The sequence below is a fragment of the Phocoena phocoena genome, chromosome 4 (genome assembly GCF_963924675.1).
Source record: "Phocoena phocoena chromosome 4, mPhoPho1.1, whole genome shotgun sequence".
NCBI lineage: Eukaryota > Metazoa > Chordata > Mammalia > Artiodactyla > Phocoenidae > Phocoena > Phocoena phocoena.
This window is the reverse complement of record NC_089222.1, coordinates 44,016,362-44,040,171: the sequence shown is the minus strand read 5'-3', so window position 1 is coordinate 44,040,171 and position 23,810 is coordinate 44,016,362. Positions and strand designations below refer to the sequence as shown.

At 36.9% G+C, this 23,810-nt stretch overlaps 1 pseudogene; it reads right to left on the bottom strand.

Moving 5' to 3' along the window:
* Positions 1 to 1,041: 1,041 nt before the first annotated feature.
* Positions 1,042 to 23,810, bottom strand: part of LOC136121960 (protein VCF1 pseudogene) — a 117,330-nt pseudogene continuing 94,561 nt past the window's right edge.

The window sequence follows — 23,810 nt, the reverse complement described above, 5'->3', positions numbered from 1 at the left end:
AGCCAAAGCAATTTCGAGTAAGAAAAATGGAGCTGGAGGAATCAGGCTCCCGGACTTCAGACTATACTACAAAGCTACAGTAATCAAGACAGTATGGTACTCGCACAAAAACAGAAATATAGATCAATGGAACAGGATAGAAAGCCTAGAGATAAACCCACGCACCAATGGTCACCTTATTTTTGATAAAGGAGGCAAGAATATACAATGGAGAAAAGACAGCCTCTTCAATAAGTGGTGCTGGGAAAACTGGACAGCTACATGGAAAAGAATGAAATTAGAACACTCCCTAACACCATACACAGAAATAAACTCAAAATGGATTCAAGACCTAAATATAAGACCGGACACTGTAAAACTCTTAGAGGAAAACATAGGAAGAACACTGTATGACATAAATCACAGCAAGATCCTTTTTGACCCACCTCCTAGAGAAATGGAAATAAAAACAAAAATGAACAAATGGGACCTAATGAAACTTAAAAACTTTTACACAGGAAAGGAAACCATAAACAACAAGAAGAGACAACCCTCAGAATGGGAGAAAATATTTGCAAACGAAGGAACTGACAAAGTATTAATCTCCAATATTTACAAGCAGCTCATTCAGCTCAATATCAAATAAACAACACAATCCAAAACTGGGCAGAAGACCTAAACAGGCATTTCTCCAAAGAAGATCCCTCATTTTTAAAGGACCTTTTTACAGAAAGCAGCATTTCTAATTGACAGATCTGGAAATTAGCCTGACTTGGACAAACTATTGATTCGACATGCAGATGAGATTTCCTTCTACTGTTAACTTGCCCTGGATTTGATATCCACCCTCAAAAGAATCCTATAAAAAACTGCTTCAAAGCCCCTTTGAAATCGCAGTAGTGCAGCAAAACCACAAGTAAACAGTGACCTGTTACCCTGTTATTTCAAATACAGACTGAAAAGCCAACAGGCATTTTTTGGTGCAATTTTTTTAAAACATCGTTGATATATCATATCTGCACAGCGCTGTCCCTTCACAGAAGGCAAGAAAGTGCTGGCACATCATGTGGGAGGCCGTCCTTGGTACTGTAGGCTGTGAAAGTGGGCCTCCTTCAGGGTCTGGTTGATGTGGAAGTAAGGGCCTTGACACAGTGTGTATCGCCCCGGCACGGACTTGGGGCCAGGGCGCATGGGGGCTGGACCGGGCGGAGGGGTGGTTTAAGCTGCTCTCCACCCAGCTGGCCTGGCACGGGCTGTTGATGCTGCTGCTGCTGTTCCCGCCACTGTGACTGCTTGAAGACCGTGTCCCCAGCAATCATGTAAGAAAGGGTTTCTAGTCTCCTTTTGGTCTGTGGGGGGAAATGGTGGTCTTCTTCACTGCCTTTTCTTCTTTTCCTGGGGCAGAGGCGCTCGCTCAGGGCAGCCAATGGAGGCGAGCGACGCGGCGCGGCTCAGCGAGGAGAGGGAACAGAGAGTTTTGTGTTTCGGCGGCTGCCACGCGCTCCGCCTCGGGCCTTGGCTCTCGCCGCGGCTCTGGTGGACGCTGCCGGCCGAAAGATTACTCTTTTGCTTTGAATTATGTATGCTGCCTTTTTGCCTTCTGAATATACCCCACTTTAAACTAATATATAGTTGTAAATAAATAAAAGTTCTATGGTAGAAAATTCTTAGACACTTCAGAAGATAATACAACCCCAAATATTTTTAATCCATTAATTTAATTCATCCCTCAATTTACTCCTTTACTAATAGTTCATTCCTTTATTTAACAAAAAGCTGTATTTGAGGCATGACTGTGTAACTGGCCCCTGCACACAAACTGAATAAAATATAATCCTTGTGCTTGTACTTAGAGACTCAGAAGAATCTTTGTATAACTCAAGTTTCTTATTTATAGAAATCAATTCTAGTTAACCTAGTAGCAATGAATTTAAAACATAACTCAAATATTTGTATAGTTCAAATAATGCTTGGGAAAGGAGCAGGAACAGATAGCATGATCCACAACGGATCCAACAACAGATTATACTAAAATAAGTGTCAGGTTGGAATGCCACCATTACTGATGCTGATGACTGAGGACCACTGTTGACATTACTCCCAGAGAACCTGGATGCTGTCATCACTATTTCTGTTCCTGCTGGCACAGCTGCTACTGGGCACTGGGTGCTCCTGATGATGAAATGAACATTAAAGAGTCTTGCATCAGCCTTTACAAACTGAATTCAGAAAGATAGGGTTATGTGTGACTCAATACTTTCTCTCCTTCACTCACTTCACATCTAATCTTCCAGAAAATCTGTTCTCTTTAATTTTAAAATAAATGCATTATATGGCCACATTTCACTATGCCCACTGTACCCCAATCCAAGTATGCCGTGATCTCTTGTCTAGATTACAGTAAATTTCTTCCTTTCACACTACTCTCTGTCCTCAAGGGTGCGACTAGGGTGATCCTTTTAAATCATAAATCAAACCATTTCACTCTTCTGCTCAAACCTCTCCAATGTCTTGATATTTCACTCAGAGGAAACCACAAATCAGCAAAACTCATTGAATGGCTAGGTACAAGCACCTGAGTAATCTGACTTCCTGTTAATTCCTCACCCTGCTTCAGTCCTACTGGCCTCCCCTCTTCCTTCATAAAGGCAGATACGCTCCACTTTAGAGCCTCTCACTTGCTAATCCCTCTGCAGAAAGGCTCTTCTTCAGATACCCACGTGACTAACTCCCTCTTCTTCCTGGTCTCTACTGACTACCCCATTTCCAAATGCAATCTGCCCTTTTCACCTGGCATTCCCAATCCACTCAACCCAACTCTATTTTATCCCAAGGAAAACATCAACTTGCAACATACTCTTTTATACGTATTTTTCTACTATTTGTCTCCCCTCCTTACTTTCCACCAGAAAAATAACCTATACTAGGGTACGGGTTGAGGAAAAGGGAGGAATGAATAAGCAGATCACAGATGACTTTTAGGGCAGTGAAACTGTTCTGTATGATAAAATAATGGTGGATACATGTAAGTATATATTTGTCAAAACCAACAGAAAGTGTAGCACCAAGAACGAACCCTAATGTAAACTATGGACTTTGGGTGAAATTGATGTGTCAAAGTACGTCCATCAAGTGTAATGAATGTTCTACCCTGGTGTGGCAGATTGTGTGTGGGGGCAATGTGTATATGGTAGTTCTCTGTATTTCCTGTTTAATTTTCCTGTGAACCTGAAGCTGCTTTGAAAATAAAGTCTATTAGAAAAACCCTCTAAAAAGAGAAAATAATTAGCACAAATATAACTGAAAATAGATTAGTATCCAGAATATATCAAGAATTTCTAAATGTAAATTTAAAAAGATAAACCACCCAATCAAAAAATTAGGACATCAAAAAAATTCCAAGGAAATATGAATGGATACAAAAATATGCTATATCTCAAAAGGAAAATGTGAATCAAAATCATGTTTTCTAAAATGAATTTTCATGTAATTCACACATTGAAAATAACATTCATAATAATTATAATAATTAAAGTATATGGAACAATGGGGCCTAGTTTATACTTCTGGTGATGTTTAAAATGATACAGCTGTTTGACATAACAATGTGACAGTATCTGAGGTGTTTACCTGACAGTCTGTCTTTAAAATTCCTTGAAGTATCTTTGCATTTTTCTCTCCTTAGGCATAGTTACCTTGAAGAATGTTTCCTGGCCCCACTGAGAAGAAGCTAAGAGGAAGAACCCAAGTCCATACATCAGAAATTATTAGAGTCTCACAGCAGTACATAATCTCCCTTTCATTCAATGAGTTCTGAGTCTCTAAATTCACACATTTCTAGGAAATGTGTTTGGCACTATGACTCAAAATCTGTTTATAGGATTTTATTTTACATATATAAACACACCATATATATATGTATATGTGTGTGTATATATGTACATACACATATGTGTGTAAATATACATACAAATATATTTTTCAGTTATACAATCAAAAGTAAAGTGTAGTTAAAATAAAGTTGACCTTTGAGAAGCTGCCCTGTATTTCAGTCCTCAGGGTCATGAACAATTAGCACAAACCTACAAAGATTCCTTAAGGCAGACCATTTTGATAACTATACTAGATCTGAAATCTATCCTGACAACCATACCCATTTTGTCTCTGGAGCTCTGTGCCACTATTTGATCTCTACCTCCTTGGGGTCATCTCACTCCCTTAATTGCAGTTGAATTGAATCCATTTCAACCACAGAAAATTCTACCAGCCTCTATATTCTATACAAAATTGCCACAAAAATCACTTGTCAAAGATGATGACACCCCTCCTCAAAGTATATCCCTTGCCCTTGGTGGAGAAAATGTCCTTTGGGCCCTTCCAGGGGATTTTTGGGGAGTGGATGGTCCATATTAAATTCACTCCAGCATTTTTCTTTCTGTCAAAATTGTTTCAAGTTACTTCTCAACATAGTACTTGGATTTGCTGGCATTTTCATTCAATTTAGCATTGTCTATCAGTGGCACCTGGTCAATTGTGTGGACCACTCACAGCTGTTATGCTACCATAGTGAATCTAGAAACTCTAGCAGATAGACTGGTATTAATTCAGCCACTCTGTAATTATGTACTCAGAATACCTCCTATCTACAGTCCCCAGAGTTTCTATAATATAAATACTAATGTAAATTGTGAAAATGAAACACTGAAAATCTTTTGATATAATGCCTCTTTTCAAAGTTGTCTTTAATTGACAATCCCCAGAGGATTTTCAGCTGCTACCTAATTCATTGTTTCTCAACATGGGCTGTTTCAAAATCAGCTGGGGAGATTTAAAGATTCCTAATGTCCAAGTCATTCCCCAAACTAATTGCATTGGTATGCCTGGGGAGGAACTTTGGCATCAGGATTTTTTAAAGCTCCCAGTCAATTCCAATGCATAGACAAGGTTGAGAAATACTGCTTTTGTTACTGAGCCAAACTTGAGTCCCTTTGCCTACATGCAGTAAAGCCAATCTACTGACACCAGGTTGTGGTGATGGAAAGTGCAGCGTTTATTGCAGGGTGCCAAGCAAGGAATCTGAGTAGCTAGTGCTTAAAAGGCCTCAACTCCCTGAAGGCTTTCAGGGAAAGGGTTTTTAAGATAGGGTGAGGGAGGTGGGTGATGGGGTGCATGATCAGCTCGTGAACATTCTTCTAGTTGGTTGGTGATGAGGTAATTGGGAGTCAGCATCATTAACCTTCTGGTTCTAACCTGTCTGGGGTCTACATGCTTGTGGGCAGCATACAGTTAACTTCTTCCACCTGGTGGTGGTTTCAGTATCTGCAAAACGCTCAAAGGATGTGGCTCAGAATATTATCTATAGCCCTTGAGGAAGAACTAAAAATCCTTGACTTTGTTTAATGGCTAAACCATTATTATCTTGTCTTGCTCGACTGTTTTCCTTTCTTTATTTTCTCACTTTGATTAAATTCACTCTTTGGAACTCAGGGAAAGCCTAGGGAGCTAAAGTTTTTCTACAGACAAGAGGCAGGAAGAGGAAGTGGGCGGGGAGGGGTGTGTTCTGGGAAGGCCCAATAGGGTCCTGCTTGGTTATACTTTTAAAGACAGCGATAGATGAGGAGTACGGTAGGCTGAATGTTGGCCCTCCAAAAGGCCAACTGTGACCAGCGGTCTCATTTCTGTGCTTCCAAAGGAGTTGAGGTAAGTAATTTTTGTTTCTTTTTTCATAGTGCTGGTATCTAAAATAATGGTATATTACTTTAACAGTTACTAGCGTCTTCAGTTTGATGAAATAGAGCCGTGATTTACCAAAACAGGATCAAATTTCATCGGCTTTCTTTACCCTGAGGCTACAGGCAGTAAGATATTCTTTAGCAAGGTCACAGAATTCCTGGATTGATGAATAAAATTAGAATTTTAGCATGGTATTTTCTTCCTCTATGCTTTCTGTGTTATTGGTGACAGCCAATCCACACTGCAGTTATTAAATTTCTTGTGTCCCTTTTCCTATTTTAGGGAGTAGCCAACTAAAACCCTAAAGGCTCCAATGAGCACCTCATTCTAGTAGATCCTCTATATCAATTTAGTTACCTCTTTAGTGCATGTCTTGGAATCCCAGATTCTAATACTAAAACTAAATTTTTACCGCATTAAGTCTGAATTAAGCAAAATACCCAAGCTTCAAATTGTTTCTACTTCCTGAGGGTCTCTTGCTAGAAACCTGTACCCTGTTTGCAGTATCTGTATCAGTCAAAATTGTTACCGCAAGTGGGGGTCTGGCTACTTTCCCTTTTAAGCCAATAAAGAGGCAAGGTTGGTGGAAAGGAAAGTTTGCTTTCAGAGGCTATCAAGTGGGGGAGGGGTGGAAGGAAGAGGGCAGACTCCTGCCCAAAGGCTTATTCCCCGCACTGACAATCAGTGGGCAAGAGCATTTACAGATGGAGGGAGGGGGCTAAGGCAGAAACAGCACAGTCGGCTCTGACAGTCATCTTGAAGTTAGTCATGCAGTGGTCTGATCAGTGTCATCTTCATTGTTTTAAATACAGTTACTCTGTAGTACCAGGGTTGGTTTGTTCTCATTTCTTTGAGGCCAGTTCTCGGAATTGTGGCAACCATGTAGTTAACTTCTTCCACCTGTTGAGGGTTTTAGTCTCTGTAAGACAGCTCAAAGGATATGGTTCAGAATATTATCTACAGTCTTTGAGGAGGAACTAAAGGTCCTTGACTTTGCTTAATGACTAAACTATTGTTATTTTGTCTCCTTTGACTGCTTTCCTTTGTTTCTGCATTCTCTCACTTCTCTGATTTAACTTATCCTTTGGCTAAAGTTTTTCCACAGACAAGAGGCAGGCTAAGGACATGGGCAGGGAAGGATCATAGGGTTCTGCTCTGTTTCAAGATCGTGGTTGAGTATATCAGAGATCAACCACAGTTAACTACACAGAACATGAACTTACGGGAAATATATTGTTTATCTAACATGAAGGTTCTCTCTGCCATTATTATCTGAATTCAAAGCCCCAGATTGTATATCAAATGGGAATGTCTTAGGTACAATACACATACTCAACATGTCAGTTGTCAAAGGAACAAAGAAGTCTAGCATCTGAACTATGTGACTTTGGTAGTAGAAAGCAGATTATCACTTCTCCATAAGAACTACATGTTGATAAATTCTTCAAACATGGGAAAGGGTTTCAGATGCCAATCTGGAGGGAGGATTCATTGTGTCTTCAAATTTACCTAAGAATTTTCTCAGGTATATGTTAGGGATAAGGCAGGCGATAAAGAATATTCCAGGCTGTGGGAATAAAGGACACATGTCAGAATTATAGTTTAGGATTCTAGTTTAAGATGGCAACTGCCACCCTTTATTTGTCCTTCTACTAAAAATCCTGCTGAAATGACAGAAAAATGAGGTAAAAAATGAATAATTTTATTGAGAATAGAAAAAGGAGAAACAGTGGGAGACATTTTTTTTTTAATTTAGAAAGCAGAAATGCCACTGACCAATAAAAGTAGAAAATGAATGTGAGTATGTTTGGTTTGGAAAGCAAGAATGCGTTGTGTGTCAGAAATGCAGGTGCTTAAACAAAGGATTGTATAGTGAATAGCAGAGCTAGATCTTTCACCCTTGCCACATTTTTAGGAAAATAAATCTGGCAGCACCAGTGTTGGTCCCCACATTAAAACCCTAAAGGGCATGATCTGTCTGGGAAAGGCTTGGGCTCTGTGGTATTGGTTCCTCGGAGAAAAGGCACCTTTTCTTGGCATTGAATGGTTTCATTTTCAAAATCACCAATCTATTAAATTAGCCACCTTTATTAAACAGAATTCTCAGTCATCTCTTCCATTCAGGGAAGATATCTCTTAAAGAAACAGAACTATATAACTGGTGAAGAAATCCATGCCATCAATCCGTATTAATAAAATTTTATTTATAAATTCAAAGCATACCCAAGGGGAATTTTGAGAGCAATTGACTTGACTCAAAATTAAAAGGCATTTATGGAAGTAAAGCAAGTTTAAAAAATTTTAATGTTTTTATATCGATATCCCTCACGGCCTTAGAAGGAGTGTGTGTCTAAATTTTGTGATGATTAAGTCTTCTCTGTTTAAAGAAGAAGAGGGAGAAACTTCTCTCCTCCTTAGCGTGTATTCTTGAGAACACAAGACCTTTTAATTTTACAGCACAAGGTCCTGGGCCTTCTGATTCTGGAACTGTAAACACAAACCTCCAACATTAATTTAGGAGGCCCCCATAAGATAAGCAATCACAAAGTGTATTTTCTTGTCTCAAGGAAATGAGAGAAGTTTTTGTCTCTTATACTTTTCTCTATAAAGTGCATGAAATTCTGTCCAGACCCCATAATCACTCGTTTTACCTTACATACGTATAATCTATTAGTACTTATCCAGTTATGTGATTGTTCTCTGCCCGTTCTCTGTTGGTAGGGAGAGGACTTTTGTTGACAAGATTACTTATTTTTCCCGACAATATTTAAGTGGGACTGGCTCTAACCATTTAGACTACTATTTCTGGAAGCAGAACCTTCCCTTCTAATCCATCTCTAAGAATTTTGTACTTAAATATAGGGTGTGTATCGGGAGCAGTACACTAAAAGAAAAAACAAATGATGTAATTTAAAGTAGCATTTCAGCGCTTTGTGTGAGATAGTTGGGGTAAACATAATTTCTGTAAAGTTCCTCAAATCATACTATACCTGAAATTATGCAATTTCTAGTCAGTTCATTGTATGTCCGCATTTGTCTATTTTACTGTTTCCTGTGGCACACCGTTATTAGCTCTGAGAATTGAGAGTGGAAATGAGTTTGTTAATCTGATGGTCTGTTTTATTCTGGCTTCCTTTTTTTCCCAATTGAAAATATAGTCAAAGACTCAAGTGGTGAATCATATTTATTTCTGTAATATAGATTTAAATATGCTTAATTCTGTTCATCTGTCTAAAATATATATAATATTTAATACATAAATTGTGATCTGTGTTTAGAAAATATGTGATTATACCATTATATTCTATTTTTAACCTTATATCTAGAACGTAGAGTTCTGCTGCAATTATTACACAGAGGCCACTTTCACTGCAATTCTGAGTTTTCATGGGTCTATTGGGAAAGCTTAAGGTGTGTGTAATGGTAACATGAGTTTTATTGGGCTTCCTTCATCAAGAAATAACCATACTAATTATTTTCTATGAGGTGTATATATCAGTTGCATTGTCCTGTACTGCCTTCAGTGTGAATGTGTTCCTTGGCTAGATGCTATACTGTGTGAAACTTCATGCCTGTATATCAAGCATTTTGTAACTCCCTAGATGGTGGTGCTGACTGGGGCTCTGAGGGTAAGAAAAAAATTCTCCATAACCAGAATAGATGCCAATTTCTGTGAGAATGACTTGTTACCCCTGGTAACAAAGGATAATTTGTCTTCCCAAGGAAATATGCCATATGGGTGATTCAGAATTGTTATTTTTGTTTGTTTGTTTTTTTCTGAGAGATTAAATTTTCTTAGAAGGCAGAAGCTAGATTGTTAGAATTCATGCTGCTGGTTTCCTGTGTGATCTCCATCTTTTACCCACTGATTACTCCATTCCTATACCTGTCATGCCAGGTCTGGCATAGCCAATAACAAAGACTATTTAGTATCAACTGGCAGAGTAATTTTGTCTACGTCGTTGTTCAGTATTCTTTCCATGGTGAGTGCTTGCTGATAGGCATTTATATCTGACATGAAAAATGTCACTTGATGCCCCTTTGCATATGTCCACCCGCATGCCTCTCCTGTAGACCCTCTTTTATCTGATATTCCAGTCTTTTAATTTTGAGGCCATTCACCACTGCCCATAATTCCACACTTTCTCATCTCTGGCCACATCTCCTTTCCCATAAAGTCAATGAATGGTTGTAACGATAGCTCTGTCCATTGGGAAGATTTTCACACACTCACTGTCATTCAGAGTTACCACTGAGTGGCTACAATGTAGCCTCCATTTATTTTGGGTTCATTTTGTATACTGAGCCAATCTATCTATAAACCAAGCTTGGATTTTTCATATTCCCTCCATATACCCATATATAAGATGAGGGAAGGATGAAAACATGGGTGACATGAGGCTGTGTACTCATGCAATTTACTTAGGCCTTCTCGTCCTGCTCAGGCTTGATCCACGATGTACCATTTCTATCCTACAATGAATTATTGCTGCATCTACCCAATCTGATGATGATTTTATGGGTTATCAAAATGGACATATATGCATTGGAGCTATTCTGGAATTTAACCCCAGTTATCAATCTGGTAGCCAGAAAAGAAGGTGGGGACAGCTCTTGAGGGGGCACTTGTTGCCTGGCAGGGAAGAGACCTTTGCAGCTTATTCTCATGTCAAGGAACTGCTAATACTTTAATGGGAAAGGCTGAGCTCCCTCTGAAGACTCTGAGGGCTCACAGTTAAAATCTTCATAGGAATCCCCACAGATATTCCCGTTCTAAGCTTCAGTAATGCAGATTTTCTCAGCCAGGACCCTAAACACAGCATAACAGACCTGCCTAGGCTGAGCATTCAATAGTCTCTGTAGCTCAGTGTTCTTAACAATAATATCTTGAGTCTGTTCCTCATTTGGTCCTGTCCCACACTGTAAGAGCTAAAGCCCTCTTTTTAAATGACAGCAGAGGCTCTCTGACTCCCTACCTTAGCTATACGCAGATTATCATCATCCTTCTGCAGGGTGTCAGTGTAACTTTGTAGATTCCAGCCAATTCCATGATCCTTGTATGCATTCTACTTCCTGAACTTTTCAAAGTCCTTGTGCATTACACTGGGTGGGGCATTCCCCTTCGTGTTTGTAATACTATATCCTCCAATATTGTTTTCCGAGATGCTCATGGCTTCAACCTGGAAGCTGAGACAGTTCCTGAAGGCACTTACAATAGGAAGCAGTCAGGTGGGGATACTCCTTGTAAGAGTTTCTCTCATGAAAGGAAATATGAGCAACTTAACGTCCATGACTGCAACAGTTTATAATCTGTATATTATGTGCTTCCTATAACATTATCAATTTATATGATAAAGTACCATGAAAATGTTTATTCAACATGTGACAGTTTGTCATTAAGAATCACCACGTGAAAATGGTTGTATGGTGTATAATCTCTACTCTGAATTTATCCTTAGGATGGTGTGTGTGTTACATACAAGTAGGTTTAATTAGAGATAATGTATAATGCTTATGAGAAATTTCTTAGGAAACAAGCATGTCTAGAAATTAGTGAAGTTAGAAGTTAAATCCACTTGAGAACTAGAAAAAGATAGGACAGAGGTGCCATTTAAGATTGAAACTAAAATGACAGTAAAGCTGGAGGAGGAAAATGCAGGGTGCTTTTAGCAAAAGGGAGTAAGCACTTTAACTGGATATGACATACACAGTACAAAAGGGAGTGTCTAGGCTACTGCAGATTGTTGAGACCCTTAAAGATGAATCTTGAGTAAGCGCCAACCCAGTGCAGCTGTGGAGCTGCATTTTTGGCCCGGGCAGAGCCACTTCTGCTGGCCTAGATTTTACTAAAATTTCCTGATTTCATTAAGTGTTACCAACTCTTCATCATCATGGAATCCATGGAGTCATAATATCGTTTGCTGGTTGGTTTGTTTTGTGTTTTGAAGAACTTGCTAACATTTTGTCATGGGGGGATAATAAAACAGAATAAACTTATTTTACCTTCCTAAGAAGAACCTCATCTTTTAGATAAACCCACTCCCTCACAAATAAGGACACCATAGTCTTCACAATCGGTTGCTTCTTATTAGTTATGTCATGATGTCATTCATGATGCATTAAACAAATTCAGCATAATGGAAAAGGGAAGATAAAGGTAAATTTCAAAGATGGTAAGGAAGTATAAATGACAAGCATTTGCATCTAATGGGATGTGTGAAATCAGGGAGAGAACACAGTTAATGATGAGGAGGTTAGTGATACAAATAAACAAAGGTAATGAACAAATGAATGAAACAATGCCACAATAGCACTAAAGAGTAGCAATTTAAGTTTATGTATTTGGTAAATTAAAAATATACTGTGATTATTTTAAGTTACTATTTGCTTTATGAAAAATGTTAGTCTTTCAGTAAATGTTAATGGAAAAGTCTATTTAAAAAATTGCACATCAGGTAAGAGTTCATGAGTACAATATATAATGTAACTTAATGTGTCACCTATTTTCAAGGATAGTAGGAGCTGATAAGAATTCATTAGCTAGAAATGTGATTACTTCTATTGAACTTGATACTGAGAGAAATAATTTGTTAGTATAAGTGTACTTTGATGTCACATGTTTAATTCCCATCTTATAATATTAAATTTATTATGATATTAATATACTTCTTAAACATGCAACATACATTCAGGCATCCACACATATACACATGCCTACTTTAGGTCAACTTGAAATTAATACCAAGTATTAAACACTTTCAAAGTTTAAAAGTGAATTATATTTGAACACCGTGACTACTTTCAGAAACAATAAAAATGTGCTTTAAAAATATTGATATCAAGATGAATTATTTATACAGCTTCAATTTCTTTGAAAGCAAGATGTTAGCAGACTCTAATAAAAATACATCCTGACTTTACCTGAAAGGAAAAAGCTCAAAGGTGGATATAGATGCTTTCAGTTTTGTATTCCCCACACATTTCTTACAGTGATTATAAGAATTTTTATTTAGAATTTTACTTGGTTAGCTATACAAATGTTAAGGATTTCATACTTAATAAAAAAATTTTATCAAACCCACCTATTATTCAAATACACCTACTGACTTGGTGTGTTTCAGAATTATGCTTAATTATCTGCACTTACTGAAAAGAAAGGGCGATGTCTTCACTTTTAAGTTTGTACCTTTTGATCATCTTCACCCATTTCACACATTCCCCCACCTCCCACCTCTGGCAACCACTGATCTATTCACTGTATCTATGAATTTGTTTTTTAGGGTTTGTTTATGTTTTATTTTTAGATTCCACATGTAAGTGAGGTCATATAGTATTTTTCTTTGTCTGATTTATTTCACTTAGTATAATACCCTCAAGGTCCATCCAGGTTGTCACAAATGGCAAGATTTCCTTTTTTATTGCTGGATAACATCCCTGTGTGTGTCTGTAGTAAGTCCCCTACATACAAACAAGTTTTGTTCTGAGACTGCATTTGTAAGTCCAACAAAAATAGCCTAGGTACCCAAATAACACAATCAGCTATACAGTACTGTACTGTAATAGGTTTTTTTTTATTATTATTATTTTTAAACATCTTTATTGGGGTATAATTGCTTTACAATGGTGTGTTAGTTTCTGCTTTATAACAAAGTGAATCAGCTATACATATACATATGTTCCCATATGTCTTCCCTCTTGCGTCTCCCTCCCTCCCACTCTCCCCATCCCACCCCTCCAGGCTGTCCCAAAGCCCCGAGCTAATATCCCTGTGCCTTGCGGCTGCTTCCCCCTAGCTATCTACCTTACTACGTTTGTTAGTGTGTATATGTCCATGACTCTCTCTCGCCCTGTCAAAACTCACCCTTCCCCCTCCCCATATCCTCAAGTCTGTTCTCCAGTAGGTCTGCGTCTTTATTCCTGTCTTAACCCTAGGTTCTTCATGACAGTTTTTTCCCTTAAATTCCATATATATGTGTTAGCATACGGTATTTGTCTTTTTCTTTCTGACTTACTTCACTCTGTATGACAGACTCTAGGTCTATCCATCTCATTACAAATAGCTCAATTTCATTTCTTTTTAAGGCTGAGTAATATTCCATTGTGTATATGTGCCACATCTTCTTTATCCATTCATCCGATGATGGGCGCTTAGGTTGTTTCCATCTCCGGGCTATTGTAAATAGACCTGCAATGAACATTTTGGCACATGACTCTTTTTGAATTTTGGTTTTCTCAGGGTATATGCCCAGTAGTGGGATTGCTGGGTCATATGGTAATTCTATTTGTAGTTTTTTAAGGAACCTCCATACTGTTCTCCACAGTGGCTGAACCAATTCACATTCCCACCAGCAGTGCAAGAGTGTCCCCTTTTCTCCACACCCTCTCCAGCATTTATTGTTTCTAGATTTTTTGATGATGGCCATTCTGACTGGTGTGAGATGATATCTCATTGTAGTTTTGATTTGCATTTCTCTAATGATTAATGATGTTGAGCATTTTTTCATGTGTTTGTTGGCATTCTGTATATCTTCTTTGGAGAAATGTCTATTTAGGTCTTCTGCCCATTTTTGGATGGGGTTGTTTGTTTTTTTGTTATTGAGCTGCATGAGCTGCTTGTAAATTTTGGAGATTAATCCTTTGTCAGTTGCTTCATTTGCAAATGTTTTCTCCCATTCTGAGGGTTGTCTTTTGGTCTTGATTATGGTTTCCTTTGCTGTGCAAAAGCTTTGAAGTTTCATTAGGTCCCATTTGTTTATTTTTGTTATTATTTCCATTACTCTAGGAGGTGGGTCAGAAAGGATCTTGCTGTGATTTATGTCATAGAGTGTTCTTCCTATGTTTTCCTCTAAGAGTTTGATAGTTTCTGGCCTTACATTTAGGTCTTTAATCCATTTTGAGCTTATTTTTGTGTATGGTGTTAGGGAGTGATCTAATCTCATACTTTTACATGTACCTGTCCAGTTTTCCCAGCACCATTTATTGAAAAGGCTGTCCTTTCTCCACTGTACATTCATGCCTCCTTTATCAAAGATAAGGTGTCCATATGTGCATGGGTTTATCTCTGGGCTTTCTATCCTGTTCCACTGATCTATCTTTCTGTTTTTGTGCCAGTACCATACTGTCTTGATTACTGTTACTTTGTAGTATAGTCTGAAGTCAGGGAGCCTGATTCCTCCAGCTCCTTTTTTCATTCTCAAGATTGCTTTGGCTATTCGGGGTCTTTTGTGTTTCCATACAAATTGCGAAATTTTTTGTTCTAGTTCTGTGAAAAATGCCAATGGTAGTTTGATAGGGATTGCATTGAATCTGTAGATTGCTTTGGGTAGTAGAGTCATTTTCACAATGTTGATTCTTCCCATCCAAGAACATGGTATATCTCTCCATCTATTTGTATCATCTTTAATTTCTTTCATCAGTGTCTTATAATTTTCTGCATACAGGTCTTTCTTCTCCTTAGGTAGGTTTATTCCTAGATATTTTATTCTTTTTGTTGCAATGGTAAATGGGAGTGTTTTCTTGGTTTCACTTTCAGATTTTTCATCATTAGTATATAGGAATGCCAGAGATTTCTGTGCATTAATTTTGTATCCTGCTACTTTACCAAATTCATTGATTAGCTCTAGTAGTTTTCTGGTATTATCTTTAGGATTCTCTATGTATAGTATCATGTCATCTGCAAACAGTGACAGCTTTACTTCTTCTTTTCCAATTTGGATTCCTTTTATTTCCTTTTCTTCTCTGATTGCTGTGGCTAAAACTTCCAAAACTATGTTGAATAAGAGTGGTGAGAGTGGGCAACCTTGTCTTGTTCCTGATCTTAGTGGAAATGCTTTCAGTTTTTCACCATTGAGGATGATGTTTGCTGTGGGTTTGTGATATATGGCCTTTATTATGTTGAGGAAAGTTCCCTCTATGCCTACTTTCTGGAGGGTTTTTATCATAAATGGGTGTTGAATTTTGTCAAAAGCTTTCTCTGCATCTATTGAGATGATCATATGGTTTTTTCTCCTTCAATTTGATAATATGGTTTATCACATTGATAGATTTGCGTATATTGAAGAATCCTTGCATTCCTGGAATAAACCCCACTTGATCATGGTGTATGATCCTTTTAATGTGCTGTTGGATTCTGTTTGCTAGTATTTTGTTGAGGATTTTTGCATCTATGTTCATCAGTGATATTGGCCTGTAGTTTTCTTTCTTTGTGACATCCTTGTCTGGTTTTGGTATCAAGGTGATGGTGGCCTCGTAGAAGGAATTTGGGAGTGTTTCTCCCTCTGCTATATTTTGGAAGAGTTCGAGAAGGATAGGTGTTAGCTCTTCTCTAAACGTTTGATAGAATTCACCTGTGAAGCCATCTGGTCCTGGGCTTTTGTTTGTTGGAAGATTTTTAGTCACAGTTTCAATTTCAGTGCTTGTGATTGGTCTGTTCATATTTTCTATTTCTTCCTGTTTCAGTCTTGGCAGGTTGTGCATTTCTAAGAATTTGTCCATTTCTTCCAGATTGTCCATTTTATTGGCCTAGAGTTGCTTGTAGTAATCGCTCATGATTTTTTTTATTTCTGCAGTGTCAGTTGTTACTTCTCCTTTTTCATTTCTAATTCTATTGATTTGAGTCTCCCTTTTTTTCTTGATGAGTCTGGCTAGTAGTTTATCTATTTTGTTTATCTTCTCAAAGAACCAGCTTTTAGTTTTATTGATCTTTGCTATCGTTTCCTTCATTTCTTTTTCATTTATTTCTGATCTGATTTTTATGATTTCTTTCCTTCTGCTAGCTTTGGGGTTTTTTTGTTCTTCTTTCTCTAATTGCTTGAGGTGCAAGGTTAGGTTGTTTATTCGAGATGTTTCCTGCTTCTTAAGGTGGGCTTGTATTGCGATAAACTTCCCCCTTAGAACTGCTTTTGCTGCATCCCATAGGTTTTGGGTCGTTGTGTCTCCATTGTCATTTGTTTCTAGGTATTTTTTTATTTCCTCTTTGATTTCTTCAGTGATCACTTCATTATTAAGTAGTGTATTGTTTAGCCTCCATGTGTTTGTATTTTTTACAGATCTTTTCCTGTAATTGATATCTAGTCTCATGGCGTTGTGGTCAGAAAAGATACTTGATACAATTTCAGTTTTCTTAAATTTACCAAGGCTTGATTTGTGACCCAAGATATGATCTATCCTGGAGAATGTTCCATGAGCACTTGAGAAAAATGTGTATTTTGTTGTTTTTGGATGGAGTGTCCTATAAATATCAATTAAGTCCATCTTGTTTAATGTATCATTTAAAGCTTGTGTTTCCTTATTTATTTTCATTTTGGATGATCTGTCCATGGGTGAAAGTGGGGTGTTAAAGTCCCCTACTATGAATGTGTTACTGTCGATTTCCCCTTTTATGGCTGTTAGTATTTGCCTTATGTATTGAGGTGCTCCTATGTTGGGTGCATAAATATTTACAATTGTTATATCTTCTTCTTGGATCGATCCCTTGATCATTATGTAGTGTCCTTCTTTGTCCCTTTTAATAGTCCTTATTTTAAAGTCTATTTTGTCTGATATGAGAATTGCTACTCCAGCTTTCTTCTGGTTTCCATTTGCATGGAATATCTTTTTCCATCCCCTTACTTTCAGTCTGTATGTGTCTCTAGGTCTGAAGTGGGTCTCTTGTAGACAGCATATATAAGGGTCTTGGTTTTGTATCCATTCAGCCAATCTGTGTCTTTTGGTGGGAGCATTTAGTCCATTTACATTTAAGGTAATTATCGATGTATGTTCCTATTCCCATTTTCTATATTGTTTTGGGTTCGTTATTATAGGTCATTTCCTTCTCTTGTGTTTCTTGTCTAGAGAAGTTCCTTTAGCATTTGTTGTAAAGCTGGTTTGGTGGTGCTGAACTCTCTCAGCTTTTGCTTGTCTGTAAAGGTTTTAATTTCTCCATCAAATCTGAATGAGATCCTTGCTGGGTAGAGTAGTCTTGGTTGCAGGTTTTTCTCCTTCATCACTTTCAGTATGTCCTGCCACTCCCTTCTGGCTTGTAGGGTTTCTGCTGAGAGATCAGCTGTTAACCTTATGGGGATTCCCTTGTGTGTTATTTGTTGTTTTTCCCTTGCTGCTTTTAATATGCTTTCTTTGTATTTAATTTTTGACAGTTTGATTAATATGTGTCTTGGCGTATTTCTCCTTGTGTTTATCCTGTATGGGACTCTCTGTGCTTCCTGGACTTGATTAACTATTTCCTTTCCCATGTTAGGGAAGTTTTCAACTATAATCTCTTCAAATATTTTCTCAGTCCCTTTCTTTTTTTCTTCTGTAATAGGTTTATAATACTTGTCACACAAATAATAAAGAAGAAAACACAAAAAATAAAGAACACTTTTAATCTTACAGTGTAGTACCTTGAAAAGTACAGTAGTACAGTATAACAACTGGCATGCAGGGGCTGACATCTAGTGAAAAGGCAAGAAGAGTTACTGACTGGAAGAGGGAGAGGAGGTGGGAGATGGTAGCACTGAAGGATCCTCAGCAATAGGAGATGGAGGGCAAGCTGCAATTTCACTCATGCCTGACATTGATGACACAAGTTCTGATTCCTTGCTGGATTCAATTCTATCTACCCTCTTGAAAAAATGAACCAGTGTTATCTGGATAGTAGCTCTTTTTTCTCATCATAGTTGACATGGTAGCACTGGATTGCATACTGAACAGCTGCTGCAACCTTCGTGTACCATTCTACATTCGGGTTCTGTGCCTCAAAAACTAACAGTGCCTCCTCAAATAAAGAAAATCCCCTTGCCATTTCCTGCATCACAAGTCTCTTCAGTTCTTCAGTTACTTTTTCTTCCTCTTGTCTCTCTTCATCCTTTCTCTGGGCCTCCAATTCCATCAGGTCTTCATTAGTAAGCTCCTTGTGTTGCACAGCAAGGAATTCAATGTTATAACAATGTTATAACAATGTTACAACAGTGACCATCTTTTTGCCTCTCTCCACTTTCTCAATTATTTTCACTTTTGTTTCCATCGTGATGGCTTGGTGCTTCTTAGCAGTACTAGCTACATCACAGCTGCTTTTATGCTTGCTTCCAGACATCCTGGACTTGAAACAAAGATACTGTACTACTGTACTCTATACAGTACTGTACAGTAAACACAAGCACAACCACTTATAGAAGATGCACGCATGTGACAATGTATGCCAGACATGTGAACTAACTTTCGTGATTGGACATGCAAATATATGTTTGCATGTCTGAAAGTTCATAGCTTGAAGGTTCCTGTGTAAAGGACTTACTGTATATATATACAATTGACCTTTGAACAACACAGGCTTGAACTGCAAGGGTCAACTTACATGTGGATATTTTTCAAGAAATATGTACTATACTACAAAACAATCCACTGTTGGTGAAATCTGTGGATACAGAACTACAGATAGGGAGGGCCAACTGTAGAGATATACTCAGATTTTTGGCTACATGAAGTGTCAGCAACCCTAACCCCAGTGCTGTTCAAGAGTCAACTATATATATAACATAAAATCACATTTTCTTTATTCACTCATCCATTGATGGACACTTACATTTTTCCCGTGTTTTGCCTGTTATAAATAATGCTGCAGTGAACATGGAGGTGCAGATTTTTTTTTGAACTAGTGTTTCATATCCTTTGGATAAATACCTAGAAATGGAATTGCTGGATAATATGGTATTTCTATTTTTAATTTTTTGAGGAACCTCCATGCTGTTTTCTATAGTGGCTGCACCCATTTACATTCCCATCAACAGTGAACTAAGGTTCCCTTTTTTCACCAACATGTGTTGTTTTTTTGTCTTTTTGACAATAGCTGTACTAACGGGTGAGGTTTTTCCTCATTGTACTTTTGATTTGCATTTCTCACTGTGATGTCAAGCACCATTTCACGTACCTGTTGGCCATTTGTACATCGTTTTTGGGAAAGTGTCTATTCAGATCCCCCTTCCATTTTTTAAATAGGAATGTATATTTCTGTTATTGAGTTGTATGAGTTTTTATAGCTTGGATGTTAACCCCTTATCGGATATACGATTTGCAAATATTTTTTCCCATTTGGGAGGTTGCCTTTTCATTTTTGTGATCGTTTCCTTTGCTGTGCAGAAGCTTTTTATTTATATATATTGTTTGTTTTTGCTTTTCTTACCTTTGCTTTTGGAGTAGTGTCCAAAAAATCATTGCCAAGACTGATATCAGTAAGCCTAATGCCCATGTTTTCTTCTAGGAGTTTTGTGGTTTCATGTCTTATGTTCAAATCTTTATCCATTTTGGGTTAATTTTTGTGTATGGTATAATATAGTGCTCCAGTTTCATTCCTTTGCTGTGGCTGTCCAGTTTTTCCAACACCATTTACTGAAGAGACTTTTGCTTTCCATTGTATATCTTGGCTCCTTTGTCATAAATTAATCAACCATATATGTGTAAGTTTATGTCTGGGCTCTCAATTCTGTTCCATTGATCATATGTGTCTGTATTTATGCTGACATCAAACAGTTTTGATGACTATAGCTTTGTGATGTAGTTTGAAATAAGGAGGCATGATGCCTCTAGCTTTGTTTTTCTTTCTTAGGATTGCTTTGGCTATTTTGCATCTTCTGTGGTTACATACAGTTTATAGGATTATTTGCTCTATGTCTGTGAAAACTTTATTGGACATTTGACAGAGATTACATTGAATCTGTGGATAGCTTTGGGTAGTATAGACATTTATAAAATATCAATTCTTCCAATCCATGAACATGGAATATCTTTCCAATTATATGTGTCTTCTTCAGTTTCTTTCATCAATGTCTTATAGTTTTCAGTGTACAGGTCTTTCACTTCCTTGGTTAAATTTATACCTGAGTGTTCTTTTGATGCAATTGTAAATGAAATTGTTTTATTAATTTCTTTGATAGTTATTAGTATATACAAAAGCAACAGATTTTTGTATATTGATATTTGTATCCTGCAACTTTACTGAATTTGTTTTTAGTTCTAACAATTTTTGGTGGAGTCTTTAAGGTTTACTTTTCTGATTTGGATGCCTTTTCTTCTTCTTGCCTAATTGCTCTGGTTAGGACTTCTAATGCTATGTTGAATAAAAGTGATGAGAGTGAGCATTTTTGTCTTGTTCCTGATTTTAGGGGAAAAACTCTCAGCTTTTCACCACTGAGTATGATGTTATCTGTGGGTTTGTCATGTATAGACTTTATTATGTTGAGGTACATTCCCTCTATATCTGTGTTGAGAGTTTTTAAACATAAATTCAGATGACTTTTGTCCAATGCTTTTTCTTCATCTATTGAGATGATATATGATTTTTATCCTTCATTTTCTTAATGTAGTATGTCACATTGATTTGTGGATGTTGAACTATCCTTGCATCTGTGGAATAAATCCTACTTGATCATGGTGTATAATCCTTTTTATATTTTGTTGAATTCAGTTTGTTAATATTTTTTTGAGGATTTTTCTATCTATGTTCATCAGGGATATTAGCCTGTAATTTTCTTGTGTCTTCCTTGTCTAGTTTTAGCATCAGAGTAATCACAGCCTGTGAGATGCATTTGGAAGAGTCCTCCCCTCTCCTACATTTTAGAAGAGTTTGAGAAGATTGGTATTAGTTCTTGTTTAAATATTTGGGAGAATTCACCAGTGAAGCCATCTGGCATGGACTTTGTTTGTTGGGAGGTTTTTGATTACCAATTCAATCTCCTTATAGATTCAATTTGATTACTGATTAAACTAATAATTATTCTGGTCAGCTTTTGTTTTTCATGATACAGTCTTGTTAGGTTGTATGTTTCTAGAAATTTACCCGTTCCCTCTAGGTAATCAAATTTTTGGCATATAACTTTTATAGTACAAATGTTAAATATGAATTTTGAAGGGACCCAAACATCTAGTCCATAACAGTTCTACTGACTATATGGGTCAGATAATTCTTCGTTATGGGAGGCCATCCTGTGCAGGTTTAGCAGCATCCCTGCCACTAAATGTCAGAAGCACAATCTGTCCACAAGATGTCAGAAGCACTGCTCAGATGCAAAAACCAAAAATGTCTCCAGATGTTGCCAAATGTCCCCTGGGGGTTGAAACCACAATGGTTGAGAACAACTGCTCTATGTGAGTAGTTCCAGAATTTTTAACAGAAAAATGTATATACATATATATAAATATGCATATACATACATTATATATAGATACACATGCATATATATACCTACTTTATATATACATACACACACATACATACACAAATAAATTTGCTTAATATATGTTACATATAATAGGGGCAGGGAATAATTATTGGTATTCAGACTAATGATATGCCTTCTTTGGTAGTTCATAAATTGATTTGACTTGAATGACCCTGCCTTACTTACCCTCTATACTAATGAATAGTATACAAAAATTATAGTTTATTACATTATTAAAAATAGTAAACCCAATCAAATTTTCTATTAATGTGTATATTTTAATTGGTAATTTGTAATTTCATATTTTTATTTTCGCAACTAATAAACACAACTTCACCATGCATAAATATTTGGGACAATTTTTATATTTAAGTCCTTGAGTTTAATAGTCTCTAAAAAGACAAAATAAAAGTTTGTTCTCAAGTGAAGATATTAACATGGACCACGTCAACAAAACATGCCTAAGGTATTTTAGCGAGTTGCTATTCCTGCTCAGAATTAATGGACTGCTCAGAATAATTCATTGATTCAAGAATAATGTATTGGATGGCAACTATGTTCCAGGCATTGTTATGAGTACCAGGAATATTATGATGAATAAGGCAAGGAAAAAATAACCTTTTAACTCCCTTGGAACTTTCCTTTTTATGGGGGGGAGCTACTGAGGGGACAGAAAATAATGTAAATATATATATTAAACATATTTATATAACTATATAGCTACATAATTTATGAAGCAATAATATATGTAACTGATTCAGGGAGTGCCTGATAGTGTTTGAGTGGTATTATATTAGCTAGCTAGAGAGCTCATGAAGGTCTTTCAGGAGAGGTGACATTTGAACCGAGAGGTAGGTGATGGAAAGTAGGCAGAACTGTGAAAGAAAAATATTTCAATCAGGGGAGTAGCAACATTAAAATTCAAAGAATGTGGCATATTACAGTGATAGCCCACTAGTGTGGCTGAAGCTTAAAGGAAAGAGATGGGAGATAAGTTTTCTTATTTCTTAAAAAATGATTATCTTAAATAACATATCTCCATTAAACATGGTGTTAACACTTTTTAATTTATTAAGTATTTCCATTTAGATAGATAGCTCAGATACAAATTTAAATCTAAGCTCTGAATTTCAAAGACAGATTCTGCCAAATCATACCATTTCTTTCTGAACTTACATATTTCAAGTATTTGAAAGATTTGCTCAAACAAACAAAAACAGAGTGCTTACCCTAGACTTTTGCTTTGCCATTCAACTAGTCTGATATCTCTGGTAGTTTTTTCCTCACTTATCTAAATTTGCTTCCTCTTTTTTTAGTCCCCTCTCAAAGCCTATCATGTATCTTGTCTTGGTCACCACCATTTTGATTGGATTTTAGTAACAGTTCTGACCTGCTTGCTATACCGATGAGTAGTTGTTTAGTTTGGAAAATACCAAATTATTGCCCCATTAAACGTCTTTAAACTTTAAAGTTTGTATAACTGCCTCTTTTTCCCATGGAACAATCATACAGTCCATAAAGTTGAAGAAAGGTATTTAAACCTTTTTGTAAACTCTATAGACTATTGATCCCTTTAGGTTCCAGTGTAATAGTTTATTCACTCATATACAATTATTTAATTCCAGGCCATGTATACAGTTTGTGGGATACACTTGTGAATAAACCAAAATAAATAACCTCTTCTCATGGCAGTTATATTCTCAGGGAATGAGGCAGATAAAACACTGTAAACACCATAAATAACTAAGTTATATACTCTCTTAGAATGAAATGCTATGAAAAAAGAAAAATATCCCAACTTAAGGTTTATGAGTGTGTATATATGTGATGTTTGTTTCAATTACAAAAAAAAAAGTAGTCAGGGTGTACATATTGGGGATGGTGATATTTGAGCCAAGACAGAAA